This window comes from Nicotiana attenuata, unplaced genomic scaffold (assembly GCF_001879085.1).
Source record: "Nicotiana attenuata strain UT unplaced genomic scaffold, NIATTr2, whole genome shotgun sequence".
Taxonomy (NCBI): Eukaryota; Viridiplantae; Streptophyta; class Magnoliopsida; order Solanales; family Solanaceae; genus Nicotiana; species Nicotiana attenuata.
The window spans coordinates 433,533-454,848 of NW_017670764.1; positions in this window are offsets into that span (position 1 = coordinate 433,533).

Consider the following 21,316-nt stretch of genomic DNA (forward strand, 5'->3'; position numbering starts at 1 on the left):
TGGTTCGACATCGATTTACAGGTAATAGATGCACCAGCATCTTACAACTTGCTGCTGGGACGGCCATGGATCCATGCTGCTAGGGCCGTAGCGTCAATGCTGCATCAGGCAGTAAAGTTCGAATGGAATCACCAGGAAGTGATCATTCACGGCGACTGTAGCAACCCTATATACAGTCGCCAGACCATTCCAGCAATCGGGGGAAGAAGGAAGCTGGGTGGAGAAACTTACCACCACATTGAGCGGGTCAATGCTCTCGACAAAGACAAATGGTGGGATAACAAAATCGAGTGTATACTGAATTGGAGTGGGTACGAACCTGGCAAAGGGCTCGGCAAGAATCTCCAAGGAACCTCTAAACCCATATAACTCAAGAAACATGGCACTACCTTCGGTTTGGGATATGACTACATCTGGGAGGAATTCAACAATTGGTCGCCATCATGGCACGGTCCTTACTATCCACTAGAGCAGCCAATACCGCATCTGGAGCAGACTTTCCAACAGGATGACGTTATTTATGGGTCAGATGAAGAAGAAGCACTTGCAGCAGTGAAGAACTTGTGTCTAGAGGACAGTGATATGGACTGTTGTGTCATTCTCGAGGAGGAGGGGGAGGAAGGCCCTTCCATACAGGCTGTGAGTAGAGGGGCATATCTCACGAACTCGACCATCAGGACAACCGGAGCCCAACGAGCCTCGCTGTAGCAAGGCTAAAACAAGCACTATTCACTATTTTATTTACTAAAAGATTTTCTTTTCGCATTTTTCGATCTCCGCAATAAGACCTTCAATGTTCAAAACAATTATTCAATTTATCAAAAGCATGTTTGATTTTTCTTATGATTTAATATTTATTGCTATCTCTCCTTACTTTACCAATACAACATTACTATTACCTATCCTGATGAACCAATGACTGTGACATGCAATGAGACAACGCGACAAACGGATATTGATTCAGGAGAAGATGAGATACGCGCGGAAATTATCAAAGAAGCTGAGAACTTTGAGAACAGACCTAAGTCCAACCTGGACGAGACCGAAATTGTCAACCTGGGAGATTCAGAAAACGTCAAGGAAACACGAATCAGCATTCAGCTATCGCCGTCAGAAAAGGAAAAGTACATTGAATTTTTAAAGGAGTATGAGGACATATTCGCATGGTCGTATGATGACTTGACTTGTCTGAGTACGTCTATTGTGGCTTACAAACTGCCAACCAATCCAATGTGTCTGCGGATAAAGAAAAAGCTCAGGAAGTTCAAGCCCGATATGAGCTTGAAAATCAAGGAAGCATCCAAGCTACTAAAGGAAATTCATGCTGGGACCTGCGGTCCACATATGAACGGTTTTGTCTATGCAAAGGAGATTCTCCGGGCTGGCTACTTCTGGATGACTATGGAGACAGACTGTATCCAGTCTGTCTGGAAATGCCACCGCTGTCAGATACATGCAGATATGATAAAGGTACCCCTGAATGAGCTCAACGCAACAAGCTCACCGTGGCCGTTCGCCGCCTGGGGAATGGACGTTATTGGACCAATTGAGCCTGCCGCTTCCAACGGACACAGGTTCATCCTAGTAGCCATCGACTATTTCACCAAATGGGTCGAAGCAGCATCTTACAGTGCGGTAACTATGAAAGTCGTGGTAGACTTTGTCCGCGACCGCATTGTTTGTCGATTCGGGATTCTAGAGTCAATCATTACTGATAACGGCTCCAACCTTTACAGCGACTTGATGAAAGCTATGTGTGAAACTTTCGAGATCAGACACAAGAATTCCACAGCCTACAGGCCTCAATTGAATGGAGCTGTAGAAGCCACCAACAAGAATATCAAGAAGATATTGAGGAAAATGATAGAGAAGCATAAACAGTGGCACGAGAAGTTATCACTTGCTCTATTGGGGTATTGCACCACAGTCCGCACATCAACCGGGGCCACCCCCTATATGTTGGTTAATGGTACCGAGGCCGTCATCCCCGCCGAAGTAGAAATTCCTTCCCTAAGGATCATACAGGAAGCTCAGCTCGACGATGCAGAATGGGTGAAGAGTCGTTACGAGCAACAAGCTCTTATAGACGCAAAGAGAATGAATGCATTTTGCCATGGTCAACTCTTTCATAACAGAATGTCCAGAGCCTTGAACTAAAGAGTCAAGCCAAGACAGTTCACACCAGGACAGCTGGTGTTAAAGAAAGTTTTTCCGCATCAAGATGAAGCCAAAGGGAAGTTCTCTCCCAACTGGCAGGGTCCGTACATGGTTCACCGGGTTTTGACAGGAGGAGCCCTCATGCTTGCAGAAATGGACGGAGAAGTTTGGCCAAAGCCGATTAATTCAGATGCAGTCAAGCGTTACTATGTGTAATTTTCATGCTTTCCTCATATGATGTAAGTTGAACTACGCCTGACCTGATTCCCGTTTAAGAGGGGATATGTAGGCGGCCCTATGGGTTCGGTCATAATTCAATAAAATTTTCATTTCCCCCCTGAAATTGGAAACTGGGGCAGAATTTTGAGGAGGACCCTCAAAATTCCGAAGTCGTTTCAGCCGATCGCCGCACGAGCAGCAGTTAGAAGCATCAACCCATCAAACTGGGGCAGAATTTTGAGGAGGACCCTCAAAATTCCGTAGCGGGAGAGGTTGCAATGTCCTGAACTACGTCACAGTCGCCGGTTCATCTAAAAGCTACTTTTAATTAATGCCATATCTTTACAAAATCATGCATGATTATTATTGAAACTGCTTTGTTTAGCAACGCTACCCCAATGATACAAACGGTATCACCAGGTCAAAGCCGAACAAGTCAAGCAAAGCCAGCGGGGATACGAACTAACCTCCTCCCCTTTACAAAACTCACGATTTTTGTTTGGATGCAGGCACTAGGACTGCGAAATCATTAAACATACTATATGACCATGGAACAAACATTGTTCAAAAATACGACTCTCCGAACCGTTGCACTTGCCAACATTTGCTATCAGCACGCACCTATAATGCTCTGTATGTCACGATGCTCCTAGTAGTCACAACGCTGCAGTCTGTTGTCAGCTAAGAAAACTCTACAGTCATTTGCTATTTTATTTCTTGCATAAGGCTACCATTCTGCCTTCTGAGGTTAATCTCTACCTCCAACTGCATCCGCATTGCATAAGGCTACCATTCTGCCTTCCAATCTGCATGAGGCTGCCATTCTGCCTTCCGAGGTTAAGCTCTACCTCCGTCCACATTCGCATCTTTGCATAAGGCTACAATTCTGCCTTACGAGACTAAAAATGTTGTCTCCATCTACAACTGCACGGCTGAAAGATCGCCACATACTGCATCTGCACGGCTGAAAGATCGCCACATACTACATCTGCACGGCTGAAAGATCGCCACATATTACATCTGCATGGCTGAAAGATCACCACATACAACATCTGCACGGCTGAAAGATCGCCACATACTACATTTGCATGGCTGAAAGATTGCCACATACTACATCTGCACGCCTGAAAGATCGCCACATACTGCATCTGCACGACTGAAAGATCGCCTCATGTTGCATTTCACGGCTGAAAAATCGCCTCATACTACATTACACGGTTGAAAGATCGCCACATTGCACGACTGAAATATCGCCACATGCTACTAGATCCTTCATGGGCTGGAATATCGCCAACTAATCCAAAAGGCATCATCGTTTGGAGGCACCATCTTCATAGCCCGAGAACACCATGTCACGGCCTGAGGATCCCTTTCAGACTTTTGAATATCATTATTCAAAGGCGTCATGGTTCGGAGGCACCATCCTCACAGCCCGAGAACATCATTTCATGGCCTGTGAATCCTTTGTTATACGCTTCATGGCCCAGGACATCATGGTCCGAGGATGCCATTCTTAACCGTCCAAAGACAGCATTCATGGTCCAACAGAATCGGCATCATGTTTAAATTTGCGCACAACATATGCTTGTGTTGTTTATTTGTAGGTAAACCGGCGAGCAATAGCCATCCCGGCGGGAGCAGTTCCGTGCCAGTGCCCGCAGCCATATTAAACCTAACCATTCCCGTAAAACGTCCGCTCACCCAGCCCTAGATGCTGTATCCGTTCTTGAAATTACTTCATCGGTATACTCCGTTGATGAGTCCTAAACTACATACAGCCCAGTTCCTGTAAAACCAGGGATATGTAGGCAGCTCACAAGCCAGGGTGCGGCCTAAACCTCTTCAAACCGTTTCGCTCGGTCAAAATTGGCCATCATTTCTTTACCCGAAAACTCTTTCATACTTCCCGGGTAAAGAAGGGCAGCTGTTGATACCTAATTTTTCCCTATATAGTTTCAATATGCAAAAATACTTTCATATATAAGCATGTCCAAGCATTTTTTTTTATTTTTTTCATAATTTTTAAGGGTTTTTAAATTGATATATTTCCCCTTTTCATCCATAAAATCCCCAATAATTATTTCCAAACTTATTATTTTGGTAATTCATCTATTTGATTCTCACATTTATGCCAAAATATGGATGACCTAATTTTTACATATTTTTACAATTTTATTTAGTATTTTTAAAGCTAAATTGCATATAATTGCAATATTCGCCCTTTCAAGGTTTAATTGGGTTTTATATTTATAAAATGGGGTCCTGTATTTTTAAGTTATTAATTATATGTTATAAATCATTTTAACTTTTTTAAATTAATCTTCAGAAGCCATTTCCTATTTCTTATAATTTAAAAAGGGGAAAATTAGCTATTTAAATAACAGCCCATTTGTATTTCAATTTTATCCTAATTTGATACCCAATTCCCCAACCCAATTTTAATTTAAACCCGACGCTTACCCAATTAAATCCTACCCAAACCCGGATCCCCACCTACCCCTTTTAATCTAGGTCGTTGATCATTCAGATTAACGGCCACCATTGCCCCTTACCATTTTTAACCCCTAAATGACCCCTTAACCTAAATCATTTCTCACCACCCGCCGCCCTTGAATTCCTTCCTCTCAAACTCTCTCTGCAACATCACCTAAACGCTAGCTGCCGCCACCCAAATCTACCCTAATTCCCTTCAATCCCTACCCAATCCATGGACTCCCATGGCGGTTTGAGGCGTGTACTCGTCTCCTATGTCTACTGGTTACCTATTTTTGTGATTCCATTGACAGATCTCGAAGAGATCTGGTCCAATCCATGCTCAACCTCTATCTCTGGTCTTTTCCGGCAACCCATGATCGTTCAAGTCGGATCCATGGCTTTTACGGCTAGATCGGTAACCATTCGAAGTGTTTCTCACTTTTCTAGGTTCTATGAAACTCTCGCATTAAGAGCTTTCCGATTATTCACTCAGATCTGTCTTAGATCTATGCATGTTATGAACTCTTTAGTGTTTTCTCAACGGTTCTTCGATTTTCTTTCAAAACAACTCTTCATTTTCAAATTAGGGTTTCCTAACCTTTTCTCCGATTTTCAATTTGTCCATGTTTTCTGCTACCTGGTTCATCGTGTTAAAATCCCTTAGTGTTTTAGTTTTATCTGGGTTTCCAAAACTCTCTCTTTTTATACGCCTGTTTGGTTCCATTAAGTTCTTTGTGTTTGAATTTCTTTTTCTTTCTTGTTTGACTTATCTGATTCTAAGTTCTTACCTTTCAACTCAGCTCTGTCAAAACCCTAATTCCTTATAAATGTTTTCGTCACTTGTTGCTATGAGTTTAAAGACTTTTCTTATTTCTGTGTGTTGATCTCCTTTACCTGTTACTATGGTTTCTTCATTTCTGATTCTATGTGACCACTTGACTTTGTTAACTACTGTGCTCCGAGTAGGTTTCTTTTACTACTGAATCATAGCCTACTCCTGCTACTACTATATGTTTGTGTTGCTTCTTTTGTCAACATGTTTGACCCTGCATGTCTAATACGCCTGTTCATTCCTTGCTATTTATATGTTTAAAGGGAAGAATTGTGACCACTTCTTGATTGATCTTGCTTTCCTTAAGTGACGGTTTAATTGCAAGGTTCTCTTATAAACCCAAAATTTCACTTATTTGTTTAAATTGATTGATTCCCTTCCTTTAACTATTGTGATGTTTTACCTTGAATCCTTTCCCAAAATTAAGTATATATTGTACTTAGACTCAATTATTTACTCTATGCTTTTACCACCCACTTATATGGCAAGAATCAATCTGTCTCAAACTGATTTCTTTCGTTAATTAACCCTGTTAGTATCCGTTTAAGCAGTAATCCCTTGATTAAAGGGAAGTACTTGTGTTGATTGATTTTGATTGTGATTATTTCCATGTCTGTGATAAAACCTTACTTGTTACCTTACTCTCTACTCGGTTTTAAAGCTAAAAATACCCCAATGTTTTCATTAGAAAAGGACACGAACAATTGAGTTCAAAACACACACTTACATATTCAAACTCTCCTTCTTTCTCTACTATTTGTGCTACTGCTTTGTCTGGCCGGCTGAAAGCCAAGGCTAGACTGTGGAATTCTGATTGCATTACTTTTCTTTTCCCGCACTTTGTTTCTTCAACTGGTATGTCCCTAGTTTAAATTCTGAAACTCAAACCTATGTGTTCCCTTCTTGTCAATCACCGTCCCTTTCTGCAATGACATAATGACTCATGTTGTTGCACTTTTGTTTACTGCTTTACTCAGCATGCTTAAAATTCTGCCCTCTTTTGTTCAAATGTACTATGTTTACTTGTTCCTGTTATGTCCTTCAACGAGCATGTCTCCTAATGCACTTGATTCATGACTAATTATGTGTTTAATTTGGACCCTCTGTGTCTCTAACCCCTACTTCCCTGGTTGAAACTCCTGAAACTGCACTACTATTTGAACCTATTCTGCATGTGTTGCTGTTGCCCCTATCCCCTTTCTCTTGCAAAAAAATGTTTTTCACTAAGCAATCCTTCTGCTATTTTTACAAACTTATTTCAAACGTGCTATTTTCCAGATTGTTTTCCAACTCTTCTCCTTTTAGTCTATGTCAAGCACTTTCACTATACTCTTAGGTTATTAGGTTCTGCCCCTTTTGTCTGAGCATTGCTTTGGGACCCTTGAGCTGCCTCTGAACTTGGATGCATGAAAGCTGGCCTTTTCCGCACTGCATTAACTCTGACACACCCAGATATGAGGGAAAGCTGGAACAATATTAGCATTTGAGGTGGTTTATTACGTAACTCATAGAGGAAGTCAGAATCAGGCTTCCTATAGTTGTAACCTGTTGTTTTTCATTTATGTTTATCTAATTCAATCACATGGTCTGTAATAACTTTTAAACAAGTATTGGGGTAGCTAGTGAAAAGGGATGTGACAATATGCATGCTATAGTTGCTAAAGGGTAGAAAGCATGTTATTAGGTTTATATTCCAAGTTGTACAATAGGAATCATGTTTAGAATTCATACAATGCATTAGAAACCATGTTCTTAGGATTCATGCTTCCTGCTTCAGTATCTTATTCATTAACCCATGCGTCGTATCCATCACTTAGAAATCCTGCTTCTAGGACGAATAAATGAATGTTACTCATGAAGTTGTTCCTTAATAATTTTTCAACTCATTCATCTAGCAACTATGCCATAAGAACTCTGTCATCTGCATGTGCATATTAGAAAACATGTTCTGGGATCCTATTTGCATTTTGCTTAAAAACGCCCAGTTAATTATCAACTCATGAAAAAGGTAGTAAAGTAATAATTTTCATACTCTGATATTTTACAACAATCTCTGCAACTAGAACAACATGCTCTTAGGGTAAAATAATCTCCAACTGTCTCAACAATTCTGAATAACTACTACATATTGCTTTACGTCCAAGCAAGCCTTAGGTAATACCCTTAACTGGAACTGCCTTTGTTTAACTATCAACTGTTAAAATCAGTAAGCAAACCTGATTCGGACTTCTTTTCTGAGTCATGTGATAAATCTGGTTCTGATGTTATTACTCAAACACCCTGCTTTAAGATTATAAATTCAGACCTTAATTGTGTATAGGTCATGCTGTCTATGTGCATTATCTGGGGAGGTATATCTGAACCACCTATTCATTTTCTGTGATTTCCACCTTTAAATGCAGTCCTACCTGTTTTGTATGTCGCCTTAGTATTTTTCCTTTAAACCTGAGGGTTTGCTAGAACCTCCTTCTTATAGGATAGGAGTCCTAACCTCCGGGACTGATAGGAAGGGACAGGTAACAACATGCAATAAGAATCGAGACCAAACCTCTCTTTAATTACCTTCACGGGTGGGAAAGGGTGGATATGGATATGATGACCGGTGCGCTAATGCCACGCGTAGCCCCTTTCTAAGGAGTGATTACCGGGTATTGTACTAATCTGATCCATATTACAGACAAACCTAGGACCCCTCTACACTCATAGGCATGCTTAGATTATAACTATTTTCAAAACCTTGAGTTTATTAATCACTTTTCAAACGCTTGTGTATTTCTACCTAAATCCCCTGCTATGTGATCCTTACTTATCTACTTGCTAATTGTACAAATTCACAAAAAATTGTCTGGCCGGGAACCACACTAGTGGATCCTGAGGGGTGCCTAACACCTTCCCCTTAGGATAATTTCAAGCCCTTACCCTATCTCCGGTTATCAAATGTAATTGTAGATGAACCCTGTAGGTGCCCTAACGCACCATTAAAATCGTTAGGTGGCGACTCTTTAAAATGTAATACCCGATTCCCAAAAGGAAATGAGACATTACACCTCCATGAATGTCGAAAGCCGGACTCCTCTCCACGGAGGGAAAAGGGGGGCCCGACATCACCTCCTCTCTTTCTTCAAAACTTCTTGCATGAATATTCTTACATGTTGTTTGCCCTCGAACTCTTTTCTTCTCTGATGTCCCTAGATTGATATAACAAACAAGACATTAGAAGAAAAAAATCAAAATAAGTTAAATAATTATAAGGTTTAAGACATACCACCTGCAGCACTATCGATGTTCATATCCTTATCTCCAATAAATCACCGTTACCAACTTCATCTTGCACAACAAAATTGTCTAATTCTATTTCTCGCTCATCAATAATAGGAGAGGACATAAATCTCACTTCATTTTCTGGGTGATTATCAGGATGTTTTTCACCACCAACTTGTATCCCATATTTTTTTAGAAATTGATTAACACTCGTCGACGGTAGGACTGAGTTTGTCTTTACCTTTTTGCATTTTTGTAGCTCCTGAATATCAAGTTGTTTCTCTCCTTCACCTTGTGTTCTTCTAATCATATGTAAAGTGATAGGATCTACCTTTGCAGATGATTGAATCATGGATGTGGGCACATGTAATTTACTCATTCCTTGCTTTTGAATGGGCTCCTCCGATTGAATTGACCTTTGTTTAATTTGCCCTTTACTTGCAATATCATGTGAAGTGTTCAGATCTTCCCTTGAAGACGATTGGATTGATTTGTGCATCGGTAATCTATTCCTTCCTAACTTTTGATTTGACACATTGGATTGTGTTAACCTCTGTCTACTTTGTCCTTCTAATGTTGCAGGCATACAACTCTTCCTTTTGGCTCCAAGTAATGCCTGCTCATTAGCAGCTATATTATTGTGATCACTTGCAAGCTTTTCTCTCTTATTCTGAAATTTTTTTGCTTGTTCAGCACTTGATCAGTATTGGAGATCGAAACCTATATTCTTCATTGGACTTTGAGCTTTGTTTGGATTCGGAATTTTTCTCTTAAGAGCTGCCGCTTGATTCATCCTACATACAAAAAAATTAAATTACTTAGCCTAACAACTAGTAAGAATATATAACAGTATGTGAGAAAGTAAATATTTAAGAAATTAGACATATTTAAGAATATATACAACTGGAACAATGAATCTCCATTCAAATTTATTCAATCCTGAGAGATGGCTCAAAGATGGAGTTTTCCAAAATGCATCTCCATTTAAATTCACTGCTTTCCAGGTATATGTAATAAGTTAAGTCTACGACCATAGCAAAGATGGCTTAAAGATGGAGGACCCTCACTGAAAGACATTGAGCAGTTTTCACTAGACTGAAACTGATGGACTGAAGCTGGAAATTGCAGCTAAACAGTCCTATAAATTGCAGTTGAACCAGCAGAAATTAAGCTCAAACACTATAGTCAATTCCTCAGTCAACACCCTCCAAATTCAACCCAAGACTGCAACAAAAATCTAGATGAATTTCAGCCCAAAAGAGACTCACAACTTAACAAAAAACCTTCTTAAACTTTCACCAGCAGAACTATTTCACCTAAGCAGCTTAAACAATGCCGAATTTGCACGCAGAATACTGCTCAAAGATGCAGAAAATGTAGCTGAAACTATAGAGAAACAGTGCAGAAAAACAGCAGTCCAATTTTGAATAAGGTGCTGCAGATTTGCAGCTTAACTTGAGCTCAACTGTGCAGAAATGCTTCCTCAAACTATGCAGATTTTGTTGAATTTCATAACTGGACAGTAACTGTTAGAACTGGACAGACTTTCTAAATCAAACAGTATAGAAATCACACTCAAAACTCCACACTTCCTTCTAAATGAAATGGCATCATTCCTCTCTTTAAAAAAAAGTGTAGCATATTTTCTTTTCTTCAGTGTTCGAAATAGGTGCCATCTGACCTTTTAGTTAGAACCAACAGACATTCAACAGAAAGTATCTATTTGTCCTTATTAAACATCCTTTTGACAAAGGTTCAAATCACTAAGTCTGTTGTTATCGCAAACATCAACATAAAATGGAACAATGATACCCTGTTCAATATCTCTTGGTTCCTTAAAATTTGTTAGTACAATATCTTCTTTAGTTGCATGTGCACCACCTGATAATAATAAAAAACAAATATGCATATACTTTCAAACTTGCACCAATACTCCAGGCAATAGGACAATACAAATTGCGAAGCATAATTTCCACTTACTCACGTTCACTACTCTATTCAAAACTAGAGGAAATTCTCGATCCACATATGATACAATATGGTTCCTCAGAAGGGACACATTGAATAACCAATCAAGTAATTTCTAGTGATACCAAATGGGACACATTGAAAATACATGAGTAGAAAATATATGTGCACATCAAAGAAATCGATCAGCAAGAAAATATTAAATATTGAACTTGACGAGATAGACAACATCAATTTAAATCTAAAGCAACAGTCTTTAATGTGTCTCTAGATAATAATCAAAAAATGGCTAAGCTATTATCTATTTGAATTAGAAAAAAAACTCACGATGTGTCTTCAAAATCAAACTCCTCATCCGATTCAATTTCAAGTTGTTGTGCTAGAAATCCTTCTGGAGGTACATTAAGAATGGTTCATGGAACATCACTCCTTACTAAGGCCACTTCACCATTATCCTCCGGTATAGATGGGCCAGCCATATAATCAAATGGCTCAATTTCATAACACTGTGGGGCATTAGATTAAAGTTCATCACTTATGCTAAACAACTCTCTCGGAACAGTCTTCATGACATAATATTTATCTTGATCATATGGATCTTGCACGTAGAAGCATTGGTGTACTTGAAATGCTAGGACAAAAGGCTCGTTCTAATAACATTTCTTGTTGAAGTAGACATAAGTAAGATCATAAATATCTTCTTCAACCTCATAGCAGTCGCACTTAAATAAGACAACCCTAAAATGGCCATAATAGTCTAACTCAACTATATCAACTATTCTACCAAAATAAGTCAAATTTGCGTCAACCGAACTTTTATCCTTTGAGCTTGCAAATTTTGTAGTTAGGGCGACTAATGTAACACCACTATTTTGTGTTTTACGCCTTGCATCACGTTGCCTCGTATAGAATCTATATCCATTAATGAGATACCCAGAATATCTTTTAGCAATTGAATTTGGTCCGAAGGACAATTGCTTTATAAGATCGGGCACATCCTCTTTCGAAGAACGAGTTTCAAACCATTGAGAGAAGTTTTAACTATGATTCTTGGCCTTGCTCCATTTAGATCCTCGTCTCTGATTACTAGCCTCAACCTCATATTCTCTACACAACAAGTATTTTTATTTGTTAGTAAAATGATAAATAAAGTAATTCAATAACAATCTACATAAATAAATGCTATGAGTGATTAAATTACATTATATATTCTTGAACTTCATCATAATTGTTCAATAAGTATATATGTGCCTGATTTTGTGACATGTAATCTAAAACAATTGGATCACTCTTTTTCGCTCTTAAAGGACAACCTGTATTAGGGAACAAACTAGAAGATTGTGCATTAATTGAATCATATTCATCATTATTTCAGGGTCTTCGATTAAATCGAGTCTTTACACCTACATGTAAGTATCTAGAGCATAAAGTCAAATAATCTATTTACCTTGAAAATGGTAATTACAATTAAATTTGATTTTGTGGTTCTAAAAATACGTGATTATTTTTATGCTAGTTGTTAGGCAGTAGATGCTAAGTATGAGACTTGAAGATAAGGTAAGAGCTTGAAGATTGGGTGACAAGCAAACCGAGTGGCCAAGAGTCGGGGTCTCGAGCCAACCTATACGGGGCCTCGAGGTCGAGCTAAAGCATTAGGCTGTGGATAGTCGATGAAGGACTAACAGTTTTAAGAGCTTTGATGAGGTCTCTTTATGATCAATGATGAGTAGTAAATGAAGAGCAATCAATGAAACGCAATAAATGTAAGCAAGATAATAAATGTAAGCAATAAAATCAAGGGAGAATATGTTTAAGTTAGAGAGCAGAGAATGTTCTTGTTCTTGTATTGAATATCCTATGTGCAAAAAATGAGAAGGATCCCCTTTATATAGGAGGGGGAGTCCCAACACAGTATAGGTGCATTTATTACAAAGATACGCTGCTGGTACATCCATTTAATACCAGTACGGGCTCGTAACAACCTAATAGACCTGGTCAGCTTTAACCACATGCCTTGGGAACTTCCCGTTTGTCCTTCATAGCCACCGATTTGCACTGCCCCGAGGTTGAACATTGAGAACCCTCGAGGTCGAACCTCGAGCTGCGCCTCGAGCCCTCAGGAGATGATCTTACGAAGTGCCATAATGATCATAAAATCGGCGATTTTAGCCGTATACAGATAGTCCCCTCATTTCTTAGAATGAAAATGATAAGAAACGGTCTTGAATTCTTACCTCCTCGATACTACCGTCATGACGTCAGCCCATCAGAGCATTAAATTCCATGTCTCAAAACTGCGCAGGGGTCACTGTCAACACGACAATCGAGAAGTCCACAAACCATCATTGGTTCGACTCTTCCACTTCTGAAACGTTGCCCAAATAGCTCCTATGAATACCTCAACCGTTTGTCATTCGTACTTTTACAATATTTTCAAGTTTCCAGGGCTAAGTTCATCATCTTCTGCATTTATCTCCCTTCCATGCTTGCCTCTTCATCCGCTTACTTAGAAACCTTCTTTATAATTATGGCTAGAACCTCTAGAACGGTACCTCAGAAAGAGGGAACCACTTCTTCGTCTCGCCCATCTAAGGGCAAACTAAAAGTACCCCAACTGTCGATCAATGTACTCCCAGCCAATTCGATACGGTCTCCGTTTTTTCCATCGAAAATCCCCCCTCTACAGCGGGCCAATGTGAGCACGTATCTCGGTACATCAGCATGGTGACCGATACAAACAGAGTGAAGAAAGACTGTCGATGGGGGGAGGCAGTGCTAGTAGAGATTCCCAATCCTGAGGAAAGCATAGTAGACCACAAAGATGGCTTCCTTAATGTATACACATACCCCTTTACCCTGGGTCCCGTAGATTCTTCATATCCTTGTTCCCCGTCAATAGATCTGGTGATTCTCGACTTTTGTCGTGAGTACCGAGTGACACTCGGTCAAATCTATCCTTCTTTCTGGATGATCATTTACATGCTCCGATATTTTTCCAACCGGGTCGAGGGTATGACCTTCACCCTCAATCACCTAGTCAGATTATATAGCCCCCATCTCTTTCGAGGTTTGATCAAGTTTCATCCTCGATCGGTGAAGACGTTCTTTTCGAGCATCGATGAGGATAAGGACCGGGGGTGGATGAGCCGGTTTGTTAGAGTGAGGACCTCGAATATTATCCTAGCTAATAGGATGTCATTCCCTAAAGAATGGAATATGAAACGTAATTTCCCCTTCCTCGAGCACGTTTTATTGCCCCTTCTTCTCCTTCTGAAAAATGATCTTCTTTTGATTATGCAGCCACCGCTTGGTATCCCGGCGCAGTTCAGAACCATTCGGGATGAATCAGACAGTTGGACTCCACTTTCCCTTATAGCAAGCGTGCTTGGCGTGATTTGGCCAAGACACGGTAGCCGGCCAAGAACCACAGTATGCTTCTTATTGCCATCTTTACCACGTTCCTTATGAGTATCTTTTGTGATGGTGAGTTTGACACATCGTGCTTGTGTAGGCCTCGGGGAAGGTGTGTCCATGAGACCATCTCCCCATGGTGAAGAAGGGACCTCAAAACCCGGCAAGGGTAAGAAGAGGAAGAAGGAGGCATCGGCCGAGTCTCCTAAATCAGAGGAATCTAAAGCTCGCAGGCCTCGGGCTGACGCCACAGTCTCGACTTCGGCTGCTGTGGCAAGTCCCCGCACCGAAGACGAAGGTGATGATGATGATGATGATCGCCCTTTGGTACAAAGGGCGAGTCGGGGTGTGGATGCTCCATAGGCTGTTGGGTGAAAGGTCGCCGAGTCGGGGATGGCGGATGAGGAGCAAACCCGTGATGAGGAGACCTTCGAGGAGGGTTCAGGCATAGTCCCCGAGTTTCCAGTCAGACATGGTACAGTCCGTGCTGATGATCCCTCGGCTGGCGATTCCGGAGGGCCTGAACCCGACGCTTCTCGGGGGCAAGATGAGACCCTTAGAGAAATTAATGCCCTGGGTGGCTTTAATTTGGGCCCTTCGTTTTCGCCGGGGGAAATTAGGGATGCACAGGACCCGGATACTGCCGATGTGAGGGCCTCTCATGGAGGGGAAGATATGCTCGGAGACTACTTTGCTGGCATCGACGTGGATACAGACCTCGACGCCCCCATCGCTCTCGAGGAGGCCGAGAAGCTTCAACAGCAGGTAATATTCTCGACACACCGTTTGCGCTTCAAGTTTTTCCTTTGTCTTCTCAACTATTCTGCTTTTGTTATAGGTGAAGAAGTTGTATGACCACGCCTTTTGCAAGCTCCATGAAGAGCTTTCATGCCATGAGAAAGAACTCGAGAAGCTCACCTCGGAGCTAAATAAGTAGAAGGCTTCCTCCTCCCGAAAGGAAGAGGAGTTGGTGAGCTTCGGGCAAGTCTAGAGGGGGTGCACCAGGAACGGGCTGGCCTTGCTGAGCAGGTAACACGGCATCCATGAACTCATCTTATTATTCTTATAACTTGGTGTTCACCATCTTGTTTCGCCTTTGCAGATTGGACAAAAGGATGCCCCGGTGGGCCAACTTCAGGAAGAGGTTGCAGCCAAGGATGCGGAGATCCTCGAGCTGAGGAGGCAGAATAAGGATGTGACCTTGGGGAGAGACCTTTTTCGGGGAGAGTTGGCCTCGACCCAGGACCTTCTCCGAAGTGCTTGAGAGGAGGCTGCTGCACTATTTGTGGCCAAGTCTGAGGTCGAAGAAAATGCATCTTCATACAAGAAAGATGCCGCTACCGCGAATGATCGAGCCAGACAGATATCTGAGATGGCCGAGCAGAAGCTAACTCGGGCCATTGCTTATTCTCGTTTGCAAGCTAGGAGGCAGGCTCTCGAGGAAGCAAGCGCCAAAGGTGCCGATCTCTCAGCTGAGATTGAGGAAGCCTGAACCTTGGAGGAAGAATCAGCATTTTCGGCCACTTCGGATGAGGGTTGTGGAGATGATCCAGATAGTAGTTGTCGACGCCCCCTTTTTTTTTCCAATACGGAGTTCGGAATCGGGTATACGACATTCGGGAGGACAACTCTATTCCCTTGCGAGAATTGGATTTTTTTAGTTTGAAGAGTCGCCACCTAATGATTATAGTGCATTAGGACACTTTAAGGAAGAATTTGAGATGAAGAACCAGAGTTTGGGTAAGGGCTAGAAATTATCTCGAGGGGAAGGTGTTAGGCACCCCTCAAGATCCACTAGTGTGGTTCCCGGCCATGCTACAATTGTGACTTTGAATGCTGACAAACAAGTAAACAATCGAGCATTGTAAACACGAGAAAACTATTATAAATAAGGAGCACAAAAGGTAAAAAAAGTGCTGAATTTTAGGGAAGGAGCAATTTAGTTAAAAGTGCAAGTATGAAGAAGTCAAGTACTTAGTGCGAACAATCTGAAAATTATGTGAAAAACAGAAGTCGAAAGTGCAACAGCTTTTTAAGATTCAGAAAATTGTTAAACTAATAAAGAGGGAAGGGGGTCCTAGGTTTATATATTACATGGATCAATCGCACAACACTAGTACTCAATTGTACACATAGTGTTATCGTGTAATCATCATCTCCATGTCTACCCTTTCCCACCCCGTTAAGCTATTGGAGTGCGGAATGGTATCGTTTGCCTATTGAATGCTATTACCCGTCCCAAGCTATCAGTCCCGGGGCATTTAGACTTCTAATCCTAAAAGGGGAAGAAAGGGATGTGGGCCTTTATGGAGTTTAAAGGACAAAAATTCTAATCGACATTCAAAAACAAGTAACAAGTAAGGGGAATGGATAGACAAATAAGTAAGGCTCACATAAACCCGTAAATCAGATAACATATAGTTTAGCATGCCTTTACACATATTGGTTTAGTCTTTAAAATTAAAAATTAAGCAGCGAGCGGACTGGTTCGATACATACGTTTAGACAGGAAGCCCACATTAGGCAACTTGGATCCAATTGTCAGAACTTAAGGTATTTTAAGCGAGTGATGTAGAAAGTACTGGTTCTAGAAAAGTAATCTAATTCCCGAAAGTACAGACTGCAGTCAGTTTAGAAATAAGTTTTAAGAGAATCATGAGTGTAAACCATAAAAGGAGTTCCAGAGTCAGAAATACTTAAGGAAAGAGTAAACTGCAGAACTGTTTTAAATACAATTTCAGGAAGACCAAAACTTAGTTGGAAAATGTTTAGGCAGAATTTTAGAAAGAAACCATTTTAGAAGAGGTGCTGATTTGACGGACTCAAATGTATACTGATTCAAAAGAGTTTTTGTCAAAAGATTGAGGCTGAAAACATTAAGACATTAGAGACCAGTTAACAGATTGTTATTGCTTGAGAAGAAACGGACGAACTTGATGCGGAATCCTATGATATCTATATCTGATTTAAAAAGTCTGTTAAGAACTAGTAAGAAGAGGTAATTATTTAATTACCCTACAGTTTGCCTATATGCATTCCCTATAGGCATGATTTCTATATGCACTGATTACATGAACGTCAAGGTCCTATAGGCAGGATTTCTAGATGACTTATATCATAATTAAACGTTAAACCATATAGGCATGGTATCTAGGTGACTTGAATCAGAAACATCGAACCATCTTATGTGCAGTATTTCTAGTAGAAAAATTAAAGTCCTAAAGTCATGATACCTACCCTTTATTGATGCAAGAAAGTAAAACCCCTCCCAGACCCTTTTACTAGATTCCCCGAGTTCTATACAAGTTATTACAACCCAATGAATCAACTGTAATAATAAAAATACATCAAAACTAACAGCTAGATCCAAGTAGCCTAATTCAATCCTAATGTCCAATAATATGTATTTAACCAACTCCGGGGTCCAGATCTCCAAAGCCTTCTCATTATCCAGGGTGTTTCAAAGTTTCAAGGAACCTCAGGGATTCCAGGCATTGCTTACACCCAAGAAGCCATTATGAACAGGATGGTGCAGTGGAATAGCCAGCTCTCAGGCATCCAAGTTCAGAGGGAGCTCAGGGGTCCCAAAGCATGGCTTGCAAGAGAGGGGCAGAACTTATAGCTAGGAGTAAGTGCAAAGTGAAAGGGAAGTAAGGGGGCCATAACAAGTGGTGGTCATACCTAGCCATAAGGTAGGCTGGCACACCCCTGACCACTTGCTAGATGAACAAGTTAGGAGCAGACCTTTTGATGGCCAGACAAAGGTCTGAATAGTGATTAGGACACTATCAGACCTAAGTCAAGGCTCAAGCACATAATGGGGAGAATGGGAAGTGGGAATTGATTGAGTTGAGGAGTTCAATGAACCCAGTTCAGGATCATAGACAGCAATATTGGGGTGCTGCTATGCCCTGAATAATAAACTCACATACAAAGGGGTAAAAGGGTAAAGGGGATTCACAGTGTATCAAATTCATGACAAACAATTGATTACACACATAACTTAAATACAGAAATATAAAGGAGAGGGAAACAAATATCAACTAAAGGAAATAGGAAGAATTAAACAAATTGTTGTTGAGGCATGTAAACTAACTGAGACATACCAGTAGAGAAGCAAAAGAAGTGCAGAAGAAAGTAAAGTAAACAAAGTCCACAGCAGCACAAGTATCAAAAGAGAGAGTTTTAAGTGAAATTGAATTGTGAACTCAGATGGTGTTCTGTGTTCGTGTGTGTAGGAAAATCTGTAAAACCCTCCTTTAGTGCAAAAGGGCGGGCCCTTTTATAGTGCAGAAGATGAGTAAGAAAAAGGTAAGAGAATAGTTTTGAAATCAATCACAAGTTGTTTCCCTTTGGTTAAGGGATTTGATTCAAACGGGCAAAAATAAATAAGGAAAGGATTCGTTTTAAAAATCTTTTCTAAATCAGTGTAATAGGGACAAATACACAACAGTTTATTTAATGAAATAGTCTAGTAGCATACGGTTTGGGCAGAACAAGGAAAGACAATCAATCAACAGCCAGTAAAATCAGGGTTCGAATCTTAGTGTGAATGAATCCAACCAGAAAAGGTGAAAAGGGGTTTAATTTAAAGAAAATCAACAGTACAAAACCTTTTAAAAAGGAACTCGGAATCAATCACAAGCTGGCCAAAGGCCTTTTGAAAGAAGAGAATTTGTCATATAAAAAGCATACAGACATGTGAGACAAGAGAGAGTTGTCGTAAAACTAGCAAGAAATCAGAGTGACCAAGAAGGTTAGGTTCGTAGACTCAGAATGAGCCTGGAAGATAGTCAAGGGTTCTGAATGGAACCCTAGACCAAACACAAAGTCAAGCCTGCCAAAAACCCCAAATACTAGGGTTTCTGACTCGAATCAGATGCATAGACAAGAAAACAACAAATAGAACAGGCTCAGTAGTCTCTTTCAGAGACTTATGAGAAAACAAACAGAGAGAGCAGCAAGTTTGAAACACAGGGAATACGTTTAGGCAAAACATGGCACTCAAACAAGTTCAGGAGAGAAAAAGCAATACAGGTTTAGGAAAAACAGTAGACGGAACCTGCTTAGAGTTCAAACAAAAGTCCAGTAAAGGCAAACAAGGATTAGAAGCTTAGTAAAATACAGTAAAGAAACATACGAGATAGACATGTAAAGCATGCTTATAGAGCCCGGTAGAAGAAAGAACAGAACACAAAAAATAGAAGAACATGGATAATATGGCAAAACATAAGAACATAGGAGCAGACATGCGAGGAAAGAACACAAGAACATGGCATAGACAGATTCACACAAAGAAAAGAAGAAGAAGAAGAAGAAGAAGAAGAAGAAGAAGAAGAAGAAGAAGAAGAAAAGTCAGAAGTCGTTTTAAGATTTTCCGAAAACCCTAAATTGAAACAGACTAATTTTGAAAAGAAAATTGGGGAAAAGCTTTAAAACATTGAATATAGCACAGATCCACCATAGATCTAAGTAAATAAAAGAGGAAGGAACCTCGAATAGCCTTAGGGTTTCTCTGAAACAATGAGAAGGCTTGGAAGAGGTCTGGTCTTGAGTCAGAGATGGCCGTGACTAGGCTTCTAAAGCTCGAATACGTCGGAATAGGGCCAGAGAGGCCACAGAAAAACAGATCTGCAGGGGATCTGAACGGACGCCGTCGAGGTCAGACCTCGAAATATCGAACGCCCATGGTTTAGGGGTGAAGGAAGGTGAGCACAGGTCGTCCATGGACTGAAAAGCCATAGACTCCGGCGAGATAATGGTCGGAGAAGACGAGGGAGGCGATTAGGGTTTGAGTGCTTGAGAGCGTTTGAGAGAGAAGAGAGTTCGAAGGCGGCTGTCGAAGAGAAATGGGGATTAGGGTTAGGTCATGTGGAATTAGAAAGGAAAGAATCATTTGTGGCCGTTGATCAAAAGGATCAACGGCCTGGATTTAAAAGAACCTCGAGCGAGTTTAGCAATTGGGTCGGGGTCGGGTGAGAAATCAAATTGGGTCGTTTTGATTTGGGGGCGGATTGGGCCAAAATTAAGGCTAAAATTGAAATGGAATTGGGGCTGCAATTGAAACGAAATGGGACTACATTTTAAATAGCCAGTTTTTCCTTTTATTTTATAAAAATAGTGAATGATTTTTAAAAGAAAATTGAAGATGCTGAACCAATTAATAATACATATGTATTAACTTAAAAAAATATTAGAACTAATTTTACAATTATAAAACACTATTAATCGTAAAATAGGCTATAATTGCCTTTATATGCAATTAGCTTTAAAAATACCAAACAAATTTGTAAAAATATACAAAAAATTACCTTAATTATATTTGGTGTAAATATGAGAATAAAATAAGTTATTCACAAAAATGATAATTTTGGAAATAATTATTGGATTTTGTACTGTTAAAATAGATAATAAATTGATTTAAAATAAGGAAAAATACCAAAACTCTTGGGAATGCTTATATATGCATGTATATGCTATTTTGAGGATACTTTGAGTATATAAAAATATTTAGGGAAAAATTGGGTATCCACAGCTGCCCCTCTTTACCCGGGAAGGATGAAAGAGTTGTTGGGTAAAGATATGATGGCCAATTTTGACCGGAAGTGGCGATTTTCAAAGAATTTGACCGAGCTCTGGTTTCTGAGCTGCCTACATATCCCTGGTTTTATAGGAATCAGGCTGTATGTAGTTCATGAACCATTGACGGAACATGCCGATGGAGATTCGAAAGGACGGACGCGATGCTTTCGGAGAGGCAAGAGGTATTTGGGAAGCTGATCAGCTGCGAGAACCGGAGCGGGACCGCTCCTGCTGAGACGGCCATTGTTAGCCGGTGTACCTGCAAGTGAGCAATATAGGCGTATATTATGCATAAACTAAAACATGATGCAAGTTCCCGTCGGACCATGAATGCTATCCTGGACGGTTAGGATGACGTCCTGGACCATGATGTCCTGGGCCATGAAGCACAAATTAAGGATTCGCAGGCTA